The sequence below is a fragment of the Pristiophorus japonicus genome, chromosome 14 (genome assembly GCF_044704955.1).
Source record: "Pristiophorus japonicus isolate sPriJap1 chromosome 14, sPriJap1.hap1, whole genome shotgun sequence".
NCBI lineage: Eukaryota > Metazoa > Chordata > Chondrichthyes > Pristiophoridae > Pristiophorus > Pristiophorus japonicus.
The window spans coordinates 131,411,127-131,425,390 of NC_091990.1; the positions used below are offsets into that span (position 1 = coordinate 131,411,127).

The following is a 14,264-nucleotide window of genomic DNA, read 5'->3' on the forward strand; positions in this document are numbered from 1 at the left end:
ACTCTCTGGGTAAAGATATTGTTCCTGAATTCCCGATTGGATTTATTGGTGACTATTTTATATTTCTGGCCCCTAGTTCTGGTCTCGCCTGCAAGTGGAAACCCTTTCATAGTCTTAAGGACCTCTATCAGGTCATCCCTCAGTCTTCACATATAGAGAAAAGAGCCTCAGCCTGTTCAATCTTTCCTGATAGGTATAACCTCTCAATTCTGGAATCATTCTAGTAAATCTTTTTTACACCTTCTCCAGCACATCTATGTCCTTTTTATAATATGGAGGCCAAAACTGTCCATTGTACTCTTGTGTAGTCTAACCATGGTTCTATACAAGTTTAACATAACTTCTCTACTTTTCAATTCTATCCCTTTAGGAATGAACCCCAGTGCTTTGTTTGACTTTTTAATGGCCTTCTTAACCTGTGTCGCTACCTTTAATGATTTGTGTGTCTGCACCCGCAGATCCCTCTGTTCCACTATCCCATTTGAACACTTCTTTTCCAAGGAATATGTGGCCTCCTTATCCTTCCTACCAAAATTTATTACCATCCACTTGTTTACATTGAAGTTCATTTGCCAATTACATGCCCATTAAGTTTATTAATGTCTTCCTGTATTTTGTCACAGTCCTCCTCTGTATTAACTACACCACCCCCCCAATTTGGTGTCATCAGCAAATTTTGAAATTGTATCTCTGATTCCAGAGTCCAAATAGTTTATATAAATGGTGACCCTTGTGGAACACCACTGTCCACCATTTGCCGATCTGAGTTAACTACCTTTAACCCCTACTCTCTGTTTCTGTTTTCTGTTTTGTAGCCAGCTTGCTATCCATTTTGCTACATGTCCTCTGACTCCGTGTTCTGACCTTAGTCATGAATCTACTATGTGGTAGCTTATCAAAGGCATTTTGGAAATTCAAATATTCAAATGCATTACCCTTACCTATGTTTTCTGTTACTTCTTTAAAGAATTTGTTCCCTCTTAAAAGATTTATAATCCATGACTGACTTTCCAATTGAAAATTAGCCAGGCCATAACTACTTCAAGAGGGCATCAGCTTAAAATTAGAGCTCGGCCATTTTGGAGTGAAATCAGGAAGCAGTGTTTCATACAAGGGTAGTGGAAATCTGAAGCTTGCTGCCTTTTGGCTAAGATCATGCGTAACTGACCTGACAGGGGAGTAACCATGACCAGAAAGTGGTTCTCCCTGGATCAGGAAGGTGGTTCTCCAATGCTTTTTGGAAATAGGAGGTGGGTGGGGGGCTTGACCCATCCACCTCCATGGCACGAACCTGGTATTGCAGTACTTCCAGGAACGGTGCTTTGGCTCTAGGCCTTTTGGCTAAGAGCAAAAACATTGGCGCAGAGTGATCCTTGAATGGGCCCAAGGTGACCTTTGGCGTTTATGATCTGACAAGTTGATCTGACAAAGAATTGGAAAGATTGGCAACGAATAAAACATAAAAAAAAAAATCTGAAGCTTGCTGCCCCAAGAGGCCATGGATGCTGGGTTAATTGAAAATTTCAAGACTGAGATTGCTAGATTTTTGTTTAAGTTGGGGTATCAAGGAATATGGAACAAGGGTGGGTAAATGATAACTGATCAACTATGATCAAATTGAATGGAGGAAAAGACAGGCTGAATGGCTGCCTCTGTTCCAATGTTCTTAAGGAGCATTCTACAATATTTCCAAATACTTGACCACTGAAATGTTGCCTCTGAATCAGAGTTAATTGAAGACTGACTATTTTGATGTAAAGACGAGGTGATTCTTTGCTTTTTTTTGACTCGAGTTTGAAGCTGAAAGAGACCGCAGAGTCTATGTTGACCTGACACTAAACATGTCCAAACAATGCAGAAGAGGAATCAACAAAGATAATAGTATGTTGAACTACTTATCCAAAACAGAAGAATATAAGTCACAGAAAATAATGAGCAACCTTTATAGTGCTCTTGTCAAACTACACTTTGAAAATACTGCGTCCAGTTCTCGTCACTGAGAGATATTCAGGCAGTGGAGTGAGAAACCATAAGCTGATGTACAGTATCAGTATCTGAGTTATGAGGAAAGATTGGATGGATTTATATTTTTCAGCCTGGAAAGGAGGCTTTTGTAAAGTGATCTTATCGAGGTATATAAGATTGTTAAGGAAATAGAAAACGTTAAACTTAAATATTGGGCTAGTACTTCTGTGTACGGCACACGCCGTTGTTAATGTGCAAATTGGCCAGCAACTTGTGGCGAGGAAGAGATACCCAATGAATTACCAATCACCACAGGTCTGTGCTGTTCCACTGTTAGCTTCGCAAAAACTACATCTCACCATTAACCTTCCTGAAAGTTTTATGAAGTTGCTGCATTTACATATTAATTGCTTATTAAACACATCGCAAAGTTAAGTCTCGTAATTAATAGCATAGGTACCCTTTTTACAATGTGATAATTGTTAATGTCGGCCAGTCAACCTCTCTGGCCCAGAAAGTGAACAATTAAAAGTCTGGAGTCTCATTCGTTCAGGTAGTGAATTGTTCTTGGAAATTTTTTAAGTGTCAAATTTTTAATTTTTACAGTTTTTGTTTTCCTTTCTCTCTTTTTCTCGATCCCAATCCAATCTTTCTTTCCCTCTTTATTTTTCTTTCTTGTTTAATTGTTTTGTCTTATAACACTCCTATGAAGCGCTTTGGGATGTTTTACCACATTAAAGGCACTATATAAATACAAGTTGTTGTTGTTGTTGTTTCTGTACCTGATTTGATTCTAAGTCACCCTCCTTCTCAGTGATTCCTGTGTTTATTTCTCAATGTTTAAATCCCATTGGTTAAGGAGATATACTGTCGGTCCCACCATTCACGAAGGGTTCAGATGTCCTGTTGCCCTCCCCATGCTGCCATTTCCAGCAAATTAGGTCACAAAAAATGTTTGAACTGAAAGGTGCAGGAAAAAGTCTAACTAAAGACATATGCCATGAGATGCCCTGTTCCAGCAAGTTCCAGCCTATTACTTTAAATTAAACTTGCAGGATTAGAACTCAGGGATGCAGGTTTAAACTAGTAAAAGATAATCTGGGAACTGATATTACGAAATACTTCTTCACACAAAGGGTAACCAACATATGGAATAGACTTCCAGGAAGAGTAGTGGAGGAAAAAAATCTTGGAATCATTTAAGAAACAATTGGATGCTACTAGAGGGTAAATGGAAGGGTATCTCTGGATCAGTTAATTAAGAGGGGCCAAATGGTCTTGCCATTTGTAATTATCTTGTGATTAAGGTTATCTTTCCATGTGAGTGTAAAGATCCCAAGTGAAATGAACTTGCACAATAACTTAATTCCCAGTGAATGTGAGTTCACAAACAAAACTGCCAATAATTGAACATAAATGAGCACAAAATTGGCACTCATTTGGGAAGGCTAATGGCTGTTGTGACAAATGGAAATGTTACTCTGATGGAAGAGGTGTTCTTCGGCACACAATAAAGCAAGTAAGTAATGCAAGTAAGAAATAAACTTCATTTATACAGCACCATATAATGTACATAGGACGTCCCAAAACCTTTTACAGTGAATTAATTACTTTTGAAATGCAATTACTGTTATGTAGGCAAATATGGCATTGAACCTATGCACAGCAATATCCTACAAACACTAATCAACAACAACTTGTATTTATATAGCACCGTTTCACCAAGGCGCTTCACAGGAATATTATAAGATGAAAATCTGATACCAAGCCACATGTGGAGAAATTAGGACAGATGACCAAAAGCTTGGTCAAAGAGGTATGTTTTAAAGAGCTTCTCAAAGGAGGAAAGAGAGGCAGAGAGGTTTCGGCAGGGAATTCCAGAGCTTGGGGCCTAAGCAACAGAAGGCACAGCCACCAATAGTTGAGTGATTATAATCAGGGATGCTTAACGGAAGAATTAGAGGAGCGCTGATATCTCGGGGTGGGGTGGGGGGAGTTGTAGTTGGAGAAGATTAGAGGTAGGGAGGGATGAGGCCATGGATGAATTTGAAAATAAGGATGAGAATTTTAAAATCGTGGCCCTGCTTAGCCGGGAGCCAATGTGGGTCAGTGAGCACAGGGGTAATGGGTGAACGGGACTTGATGCGAGTTAGGATATGGGCAGTTTTGGATGACCTCAAGTTTCCGTAGGGTAGAACGTGGGAGGCCAGCCAGGAGTGCGTTGGAATAGTCAAGTCTAGAGGTAACAATGGCATGGAAAATGGTTTCAGCAGCAGTTGAGCTGAGGCAGGAGTGGAGACGAGCGATATTACGGAGATGGAACTAAGCGGTCTTAGTTATGCTTCGGATATATGGTCGGAAGCTCAGTTCGGGGTCAAATATGACACTGAGGTTGCAAACATTGTGGTTCAGTCTCAGACAGATGTTAGGGAGAGGATGGAGTCAGTGGCTAGGGAACGGAGTTTGTAGTGGGGACCAAAAACAATGGTTTCGTTTTTCCCAATATTTAATTGGAGAAAACCCCTGCTCATCCAGTACTGGATATCGGACAAGAAAGAAAGTCTGACAATTTGAGACCGTGGAGGGGTTGAGGGAAGTGGTGGTGAGGTAGAGCTGGATGTCATCAGCGTACATGTGGAAACTGACACTGTTTACGGATGATGATGCAAAGGGGCAGCATGTAAATGAGAAATAGGAGAGGCCAAGGATAGATCCTTGGGGGGAGACACCAGAGATAATGATGCGAGAGCGGGAAGAGAAGCCATTACAGGTGATTCTCTGGCTATGATTAGATAGATACGAATGGAACCAGGTGAGTGTGTCCCACCCAGCTGTATGACGGTGGAGAGGCATTGGAGGAGGATGGAGTGGTCAACCGTGTCAACAAATTGAGACGGACAAGGAAGGATAGTTTACCTTTGTCATTTGTGACTTTGAGTGCCATTTCGGTACTGTGGAAGGGGTGGAAACCTGATTGGAGGGATGCAAACATGGAGTTGCAAGAAAGATGGGCTCAGATTTGGGAGGCGACAACATGTTCAAGGACTTTGGAGAGAAAAGGGTGATTGGCGATGAGGTGGTAGTTTGCAAGGATGGAGGAGTCAAGGGTTGTTTTTTTGAGGAAAGGGATGATGACGGCAGATTTAAGGGAGCGGGGGACAGTACCTGAAATGTTATGTAAGGCAAATATGGCATTGAACCAGTTACGTATGTAATAACTCGATAGACTGAATACTGTAAACTAACAGGCACAAACCTGGCTCTGCTTTATTAGGGCCCAAAATGATTACATTACATGATGGTTTGCCTTTTATACCTGGGCTGCACACACGTGCATACAGCCCAATGACCTCCGACAGTCACGCCACCTGGTGGCTAGTAACGCCAAGCATACATACATGACAATATCCCCCTTTAAGATATTAGTAACAGTCATTTTACAAATTGAGATGCTCCGGGGCTTTCCGCTCCCGAGTTGATCGTCTCAGTTCAACTCCAGCCTTGGGCGAGCGTTCTGAGTCTGTTATGACCGGGGGCTGGGTAGCCGATCTGATGAGAGTGGCAATGACCATGTCAGGGATTGAAAGTCCAGATTCATTGATGACAGCGGAGTCCTCTGATGACTGAGGGTAGGTTGGTTGGTCACTGTGTCTTCCTCAGACTGTTCCGGTTCATCCGTGTGCCGCAACTTTTTCTGATCAACATGTTTCCTGCATGTTTGCCCATTCTTGAGCTTGATGATAAACACTCTGTTACCCTCCTTGCCCATAACAGTACCGGCGATCGACTTGGGACCTTGACCATAATTTAGTACATACACAGGATCGTTAACAGAAATGTCACGTGACATGGCAGCGCGATCATGATACCACTGCTGAATACAGACCACTGTCTGTATTCAACATGATCGTTCAAGTCAGCGTGGACAAGAGAGAGCTTGTCTTGAGACCTCTCTTCATCAAGAGTTCAGCAAGGGGGACCTCGGTAAGCGTGTGGGGTCTTGTCTTGTAACTAAGCAATATGCGTGACAAGCGAGTCTGCAGTGAACCTTGAATTACATGTTTCATACTCTGCTTGATGGTTTGGACCGCACGCTCTGCTTGACCATTAGATGCGGGTTTGAATGGTGCTGGCCTCACATGTTTGATACCATTGAGTTTCATGAACTCTTGGAACTCCAGACTAGTGAAGCAAGGTTCGTTGTCGCTTACAACGATGTTGGGCAGACCATGAGTGGCAAACATGACATGAAGGCTCTCAATGGTAGCTGTGGATGTACTGGATGACATGATTATACACTCTATCCACTTGGAATATGCATACACCACAACTAAAAACATCTTTCCCAGGAAGGGTCCTGCAAAGTCAATGTGGATCCTGGACCATGGTTTAGATGGCCACGACCACAGACTCAGTGGCGATTCTGGTGCTTTACTTAGCTGCATGCAAGTATTGCACTGATGCACACATGATTCCAGATCAGAGTCAATTCCAGACCACCATACATGAGACCTGACAATGACTTTCATCATGACAATACCGGGATGAGTGCTATGTAGGTCATGTACAAATTTCTCTCTGCCTTTCTTAGGCATAACAACACTATTACCCCACAGTAAACAATCTGTTTGAATGGATAGTTCGCCTTTGCGACGGTTGTAAGGTTTGGTCTCATCACCCATTTGCTTGGGTATGGCAGACCAATCACCACTAAGGACACAACGTTTCACAACCGATAATATTGGATCCTGGCTGGTCCAGGTCTTAATTTGTTCAGCCGTGACTTCACTTTCAAAAGCATCCATGACTAACAGTAGGTCTACAGGTTGTGGCGTCTCCACCTCTGGTGTGGGCAACAGCAGGCGGCTCAGTGCATCGGCACAATTATGTCATTCGCCAGGTCTATGGCGAATGACATTATCATAGGCAAATAATGTCAGCACCCACCTCTGGATGCAGGACGATGCATTGGTATTGATACCTTTGTTTTCCGAAAACAATGAAATGAGTGGCTTGTGATCTGTTTCCAGTTCAAACCGAAGACCAAAGAGATACTGATGCATCTTTTTAACCCCATACACACAGGCTAATGCTTCTTTTTCTACCATGCGAAAGGCTATTTCCGCCTTTGACAAACTTTTAGAAGCATACGCAACAGGTTGTAGTTTACCCGACTCATTAGCTTGTTGGAGCACGCAACCAACTCCATATGACGAAGCATCACAGGCCAATACTAGACACTTACATGGATCATAATGTACCAGCAGCTTGTTAGAGCAAAACAGATTAGTAGTTTTCTCAAAAGCTCTGTCTTGAGACGCACCTCAAACCCAGATATCGCCTTTTCTTAGCAGCATGTGCAGTGGCTCTAATAAAGTGCTCAATCTAGGTAGGAGATTACCGAAGTAGTTGAGTAGACCTAGGAACGAACGCAGCTCTGTCACATTCTGAGGCTTGGGTGTATTTTTAATGGCCTTGGTTTTCGAGTCCGTAGGCCTGATGCTGTCAGCAGCAATTTTCCTCCCCAGGAATTCGACTTCCATGAAGACGCACTTCGAACATTTCAGTCTGAGTCCCATTTTGTCCAGACGATGTAGAATCTCTTTCAAGTTATTCAGATGTTTGGTGGCGTCATGACCTGTGACCAGGATGTCATCTTGGAACACGATGGTTCTAGGGACTGACTTCAGCAGACTCTCCATGTTCCTCTGAAATATGGCTGCAGCCGAGCGAATTCCAAAAGAACACCTGTTGCAGATAAACAGTCCTTATGAGTGTTGATGCATGTAAGTTTCTTCAACGTCTCGACCAGCTCCTGTGTCATGTAGGCCGACATCCGATCCAGTTTAGTGAACGACTTCCCCCCCCGACTATCGTTGCAAACAGGTCATCAGCCTTCGGTAACAGGTATTGATCCAGTTTCAAAACTCGGTTGATCGTACGTAATCTTGTAGTCTCCACAAATCCTGACAGTTCCATCATTCTTCAACACAGGAACAATGGGGCTGGCCCATTTGTTAAATTCGATCGGTGGTATGACCCCTTCATGCTGGAGTCTGTTAAGTTCGATTTCAACCTTCTCCCTCATCATGTACGGAACCACCCGAGCTTTATGATGGACGGGTCTTGCATCCGAGTCCACGTGGATTTGCACCTTGGCTCCGATGAATTTGCCGATGCCTGGTTCAAACAGTGAGGGGAACTTGCTCAGCACTTGAGCACATGTAATATCATCCTCCGACGACAACGCTTTGATATCATTCCAATTCCATTTGATTTTTTCTAGCCAATTCCTACCATCGCCTGGAATAATCCATAATGGTAAATCATGAACCGCACCATCATATGACACCTTGACTACTGCACTGCCAATCACCGTTATGAGTTCTTTAGTGTACGTACGCAATTTGGCATTGACTGGACTCAGCTTAGGCCTCACAGCCTTAGTATCCCACAGCTTGTTGAATGTTCTCTGGCTCATTATTGATTGACTCGCACCCGTGTCCAATTCCATCGGTACTGGCACACCGTAAAGTTTCACGTTAATCATTATCGGTTGGCTCTTTGTTAGGAATGAATATAGTCCATACACTTCCTCCTCTGGTATCTCGGATTGCATATCTGGATCCACGCTATACTGGTCGTCATCCTCCAGGTGGTGTGTCGCAGCACGCTTGCTCAGTTGCGTACACATGCGCTGGAGATGCCCCAGTCTCAAACAGCCTTTACAAATGTACTGTTTAAACTGACACTGATGAGGCCGATGATTGCCCCCACAACGCCAACATGATGAAATCGGATTCTTTCCCGTTGGCAGACTTTGAGCAGCCACAGTCGAGTAGGCCCTGCCATAGGCAGCTCTGCCAAACGACGATAATCTTGTTTACAGTACTTGCCGAGTTCTGATTTTCAGATGATATCTGCTTTAAGTATTTGTTCATCGTCATGCATGCCTGCGCAATCGTGATGGCCTTGCTCAATTCCAGCATTTCCGCCGCCAGTAGCTTACACAGGATCACCTCGTGGTTGATGCCGATTACAAAGAAGTCCCGCAGCATGTCTCCCAACGCGTTTTCGAACTTACACGGTCCAGCTAGACGTCTTAGGTCGGCAACGAATTACGACACATCCTGGCTCTCAGAACGAACATGCTTGTAGAATCGATATCGTGAGATGATGATGCCTTCTTCTGGTTTGAGATGGTCATGTACCAGAGCACACAATTCCTTATAGTCCTTGTTCGTTGAACTTGCAGGCGAGAGAAGATTCTTTGAGTCTATAGATTTTTGGACCGCAAACTGTGAGGAAGACCGCCCTGCGCCTAACTGCGTCAGTGGGTTTCTCCAATATGTTTGCCACGAAGTACTGGTCCAGGCGAGCTACAAAATCTGTTCAGTCCTCTCCCTCCACGAATCGCTCCAGAATTCCTATTGTGTTCATTTTTGCATGCAAAAGGTTCTTAAGTTACCTCATCACCAAATGTTACATATGTAATAACTTGATAGACTGAATATTGTAAACTAACACAGGTACAAACCTGGCTCTGCTTTATTAGGGCCCAAAGAGATTACATTTAGGAAGAATAGACAGAAAGGAAAAGGAGGTGGGGTGGCGTTGCTGATTAAAGAGAAAATTAATGCAATAGTAAGGAACGACATTAGCTTGGATGATGTGGAATCTGTATGGGTGGAACTACGGAATACCAAAGGGCAGAAAATGCCAGTGGGAGTTGTGTACAGATCACCAAACAGTAGTAGTGATGTTGGGAACAGCATCAAACAAGAAATTAGGGATGCGTGCAATAAAGGTACAGCATTTATCATGGGCGACTTTAATTTACATTTTAATTGGGCTAACCAAACTGGTAGCAATGCGGTGGAGGAAGATTTCCCGGGGTGTATTAGGGATGGTTTTCTAGACCAATATGTTGAGGAACTAACTGGAGAGCTGGCCATCCTAGACTGGGTGATGTGTAATGAGATAGGACTAATTAAGGCCCCTTGGGGAAGAGTGACCACAATATGGTAGAATTCTTTATTAATATGGAGAGTGACACAGTTAATTCAAAGACTAGGGTCCTGAACTTAAGGAAAGGTAACTTCGATGGAATGAGACGTGAATTGGCTAGAATAGATTGGCGAGTGATACTTAAAAGGTTGACAGTGGATAGGCAATGGCAAACATTTAAAGATCACATGGATGAACTTCAACAACTGTACATCCCTGTCTGGAGTAAAAATAAAATGGGGAAGGTGGCTCAACCGTGGCTAACAAGGGAAATTAAGGATCGTGTTAAATCCAAGGAAGAGGCATATAAATTGGCCAGAAAAAGCAGCAAACCTGAGGACTGGGAGAATTTTGTAATACAGCAGAGGAGGACAAAGGGTTTAATTGGAAGGAGAAAATAGAGTATGAGAGGAAGCTTGCTGGAAACATAAAAACTGACTGCAAAAGCTTCTATAGATGTGGGAAGAGAAAAAGTTTAGTGAAAACAAACATAGGTCCCTTGCAGTCAGATTCAGGTGAATTTATAATGGAGAACAAAGAAATGGTGAACCAGTTAAACAAATACTTTGGTTCTGTCTTCACGAAGGAAGATACAAATAACCTTCGGGAAATACTTGGGGACCGAGGGTCTAGTGAGAAGGAGGAACTGAAGGAAATCCTTATTAGATGGGAAATTGTGTGTGGGAAATTGATGGGATTGAAGGTTGATAAATCCCCGGGACCTGATAGTCTGCATCCCAAGTACTTAAGGAAGTGGCCCTAGAAATAGTGGATGCATTGGTGATCATTTTCAAACAGTCTATCGACTCTGGATCGGTTCCTATGGACTGGAGGGTAGCTAATGTAACACCACTTTTTAAGAAAGGAGGGAGAGAGAAAACGGGTAATCATAGACTGGTTAGCTTGACATCAGTAGTGGGGAAAATGTTGGAATCAATTATTAAAGATGAAATAGCAGCACATTTGGAAAGCAGTGACAGGATCGGTCCAAGTCAGCATGGATTTATGAAAGGGAAATCCTGCTTGACAAATCTTCCAGAATTTTTTGAGGATGTAACAAGTAGAGTGGACAAGGGAGAACCAGTGGATGTGGTGTATTTGGACTTTCAAAAGGTTTTTGACAAGGTCCCATACAAGAGATTGGTGTGCAAAATTAAAGCACATGGTATTGGGGATAATGTACTGACGTGGATAGAGAATTGATTGGCAGACATGAAGCAGAGAGTTGGGATAAACGGGTCCTTTTCAGAATGGCAGGCAGTGACTAGTGGGGTGCTTCAGGACTCAGTGCTGGGACCCCAGCTATTTACAATATACATTAATGATTTGGATGAGGGAATTGAGTGTAATATCTCCAAGTTTGCAGATGACACTAAGCTGGGTGGCAGTGTGAGCTGTGAGGAGGATGCTAAAAGGCTGCAGGGTGACTTGGACAGGTTAGGTGAGTGGGCAAATGCGTGGCAGATGCAGTATAATGTGGATAAATGTGAGCTTATCCACTTTGATGGCAATAACATGAAGGCAGAATATTATCTGAATGGTAGAAGATTAGGAAAAGGGGAGATGCAACGAGACCTGGGTGTCATGGTACATCAGTCATTGAAAGTTGGCATGCAGGTACAACAGGCGGTGAAGAAGGCAAATGGTATGTTGGCCTTCATAGCTAGGGGATTTGCATATAGGAACAGGGAGGTCTTCCTGCAGTTGTACAGGGCCTTGGTGAGGCCTCACTTGGAATATTGTGTTCAGTTTTGGTCTCCTAACCTGAGGAAGGATGTTCTTGCTATTGAGGGGGTACAGCGAAGGTTCACCAGACTGATTTCCGGGATGGCAGGACTGACATATGAGGAGAGGCTGGATCGACTGGGCCTGTATTCACTGGAGTTTAGAAGGATGAGAGGGGATCTCATAGAAACATATAAAATTCTGACGGGACTGGACAGGTTAGATGCAGGAAGAATGTTCCCGATGTTGGGGAAGTCCACAACCAAGGGACATAGTCTAAAGAAAAGGGGTAAGCCATTTAGGACTGAGATGAGGAGAAACTTCTTCACTCAGAGAGTTGTTAACCTGTGGAATTCCCTACCGCAGAGAGTTGTTGATGTCAGTTCATTGGATATATTCAAGAGGGAGTTAGATATGGCCCTTACGGCTAAAGGGATTAAGGGGTATGGAGAGAAAGCAGGAAAGGAGTACTGAGGTGAATGATCAGCCATGATCTTATTGAATGGTGGTGCAGACTCGAAGGGCCGAATGGCCTACTCCTGCACCTACTTTCTATGTTTTTATGTTTTTATTACATGATGGCTTGCCTTTTATACCTGGGCTGCACACACGTTTGTACAGCCCAATGACCTCAGACAGTCGCGCCACCTGGTGGCTAGTAACCCCAAGCATAATTATATGACAGAACCTATGCACAGCAATATCCTGCATACAATAAATGGGATGAATGAAGTTAATTTGATTTTGGTGGTATTAAGGGAAAAAATGTTGGCCAAGATGCAGGAAAACTTCCTGCTCTTCTTCAAATATTGTCGAGCAAGCAAGTGATGCCTCAATTTAATATCTCATCTAAAAGATGGGCTAAAGTACATTGAGCTTTAAAAAAGAAAGGCTTCCATTTATAAAGCACTTTTCACTTCCTCAGGATGTCCGAAATCCCATTCCAACCAAAGATTGTTTTTGAAGTGGAGTCACCGTTGATTTTACATGAGCAATCGTGGCAACTAATTTGTGGATAGAAAGGTCCCACAAACAGCAATGAGATGATTGTCCAGTTAATCAGATAATTGGAGTTAATCAATTTTACTTGTACTTGCATTTAGATACAGGGAGGTGCCAACCAGCAGGAGATAATCTCTTCATTTAGGTGTCCATATTGTGCAACATTTCACAGTCAAGTGGGAGATCATGCTCCCAGATCTTTTCCAAATCCTTTTACAAGCTAAGAGTGTATAACAGCAATCTTTGCCAGCTTTTGCATATTCTTAGCTCACAAGTGACAATGAAACAAACTTGGGAGTATACCATCTAACTGCTCAAATCAACTGAGGAATATTGTGCAATGTGAAGACCTAAGTGATAAAAAAAACCAAGAATAAATATTAAAGAAATGTTTTGTGATCCTTAAGTAATGGTAACCAACTAGAACGGTCTGATGAAAGGTCATCAACCTGAAACGTTAACTCTGTCTCTATCCACAGATGCTGCTTGACCTGCTGAGTATTTCCAGCATTTTCTGCTTTATTTCTCTATTAATGCTGATCGATTCCCCTAACTTTAAGGGTCCCAGTAGAGGAGGGGAAGAAAGCTCTTCCTTTTGTCCTAAAATTAGTTCCATTAACTTCAGGACACTTTTTAGTTCAACAAATGGAAGATATGAATGAAATGAAGTGACAGCAACTTTATAGTGAAAGTAATTTATTTTTTTAATAACGTCAAGTAAACCGCATTATCAAAATTAGACCAAACCAAATATGAAATACCTCCAAGTTGAGGAAACCACAAAAATGCCACTTTAAAGCCCACAACAGTGCTCATTTCATAAAATGCAACGAATGATTGTGCAAGCTTCTTTAATCACAGTAATTGTGTGTGACTGTGAAATAATTTATTTGCAATTTGCATTATATTAATAATGTAAAGACAAAGCCCCTCGTTTCTAGTAGACCGAAGGGCTCTTCTGTTGCTGTGCTGGTTGATTTCTCCCTCTAAATCTTGGTTCCTGATGGAATTACTGCTTAGGGGTTTAAGTTACTTTGCAACAGTACAAACCAGTGGCTTTTTCGGGGGTGGAGTGGGGAAAGAGGGAGAAATAATCCTACAAACCACACTACAAGAAAATACAATATATACTACGTCTTATTAAGTTCCCAATAATGCAACTATGGGAGGATTCTGCATTGCTTTTTCAAGGTTATTGTCGAAGAAAAAAATGCATTTTATGAAAGTAAAGAGGAGTTGGGGGGCTGAAGATCTGGTATCTTGTCATCATGGTGCGATGTTAAAGGGAAATGAATTGTTTGGAGAGAGAGAGGGCGAGCGAGGGAGGAACTTTTTTTTTGTATACGTCCGCAGGTTGGATGAGGGGGGATTTAAATTAATTAAAAAAAACAACCGCGCCCTCGTTCAAAACACCAGCCGGTAAAACCTTTCCGTCCGCTTTTCTGTATGGAGGGTGAAGTATAGTTGTTGCGAGAGGGCGGTGTTTTGGTGGTGTTGTTGTTGTTGTCGGGTGGTCGGTCGGCTGGAAGCGAGCGGACTATTTGCGGGATTACTTTGCCGCTCGG

At 42.7% G+C, this 14,264-nt stretch overlaps 1 non-coding gene across 1 annotated transcript; it reads left to right on the forward strand.

The window, feature by feature from the left end:
* The first annotated feature begins 1,130 nt into the window (after positions 1 to 1,130).
* LOC139280380 (U2 spliceosomal RNA) lies at positions 1,131 to 1,328 on the forward strand. The gene has a single exon (XR_011596661.1). It is a non-coding gene; the product is annotated as a U2 spliceosomal RNA (small nuclear RNA).
* Positions 1,329 to 14,264: the final 12,936 nt, after the last annotated feature.